The 1514-nt window shown below is 39.8% G+C and overlaps 1 pseudogene; it reads right to left on the bottom strand.

The window, feature by feature from the left end:
- Nucleotides 1-338: 338 nt before the first annotated feature.
- LOC127491894 (U6 spliceosomal RNA) lies at nt 339-435 on the bottom strand (annotated as a pseudogene).
- Nucleotides 436-1514: the final 1079 nt, after the last annotated feature.

Below are 1514 nucleotides of genomic sequence, written 5' to 3'. Positions count from 1 at the left end.
TAGCAGAAGCTGATCAAATCAGGCAATAAGTGTAGTTAGCATTTCTATTTCTTTTTATTTTCATTGTGTCTGGAATCGTTTAGCTCCTATCTTCCAATTCTTTGTACAGAATAGAATACATTATTGTGAACTACAGTTGTCCTACTGTGCTGTGGCAACACTAGACCCTATTCTGACTGTGCTTTGGTCTTCATTATCCAACCTGCCTCTATTCCCTCTCCTCTAGGAATCACTTTTCTAAATTCAGATTGACTTATTTTAAGCTTCCACATAGGAAAGACAATGTGCAGTGTTTGTCTTTATGGGTGTTGCTATTTCATTTTACATAATGACCTTTAAAAAATATTCAGTGCCTCATGTCATCCTTGCTCAGGGGCTGTGTTGATCATGTCTGTGTTGTTCCAGTTTTAGTATGTGTGCTACCAAAGCTAGTGCTGCCTCTAACGTTTTATTCAATATGGCCCAATGTTCACATTCTGTTCAGTCATGAATTGAATGCATTAAAAACCTCATCCTCTTAAATTTTCTGTACATTTGAAATATTATATATAAATATAAATCAAAGAAAATTCAAGGAAAGGGATTAGATCTCTGGGCTGTGCCAATATGGAGAGGCCTTGAGAGAGAGTATTTGATTTCCTCATTTGTATCTAATTCTAGTTCCTGGAATCTAGGTCTGCTTATCTGTCAAAGACATTGTGAGTACCAGGAAATTATGTTTGGAGCTCCAGTTGTGTTTTGGCTTTGAGAACATTGAATCAGAAACTAGAAAGACCCAGGCTTAAATTGTCCAATCGGTAGATCTAGCCTGAGAGAGCCAAATGGAAGAAAAGTGAAGAAAGGAAATAGACAAGAGCCTAATAGCACAATTTAGAGAAGTTTAGCAAATATTTATCTAGTCCTTTTTTTAAAGATTTAAATATTTATTTGAAAGGCAGAGTTACAGAGAAAGAGTGGGAGAGACAGAGAGACAGAGAGATCTTATGAGAGAGACAGAGAGAGAGAGAGAGAGAGAGAATCTTCCATTAGTTGGTTCACTCCTCAAAAGGCCACAAGGTACAGGACTGGGCCAGGCAGAAGCCAGAAGCTTCATACAGGTCTTGCACGTGGGTGTCAGGGGCCAAAGCACTTCAGCCATCTTCCACTGCTTTCTCAGGTACATTAGCAGGGACTTCTGTCAGAAGTGGAGACCCTGGGATATGAACCAGTTCCCATGTGGAATGCTTAACCTGCTGCACCACATACTGGTCCCTTATTTAGTCCTTAATATGCATCAAGTAATGTGCTAAGCTGCAGAGTCACAGATGAATGACATTGTTCCTATCTTTCTTTTAAAAAGTTATTTATAGTTAATTTATTTGAAAGAAACAAAGAGAGTAAGCTCCTGTGTGCTGGTTCACTTCCCAAATGCCCACAACAGCCAGGGCTGGGCCAGGAACCTAGAACTCCATCTGGGTCTCCACATGAGTGCTAGGGAATCAAGTTGTTTACCTGCTGCCTCCCAGAATGTACGT

The sequence above is a fragment of the Oryctolagus cuniculus genome, chromosome 3, assembly GCF_051225735.1.
Source record: "Oryctolagus cuniculus isolate XC-2025 breed Fujian yellow rabbit chromosome 3, ASM5122573v1, whole genome shotgun sequence".
Taxonomy (NCBI): domain Eukaryota; kingdom Metazoa; phylum Chordata; class Mammalia; order Lagomorpha; family Leporidae; genus Oryctolagus; species Oryctolagus cuniculus.
This window is presented reverse-complemented; position numbering and strand designations above follow the sequence as displayed.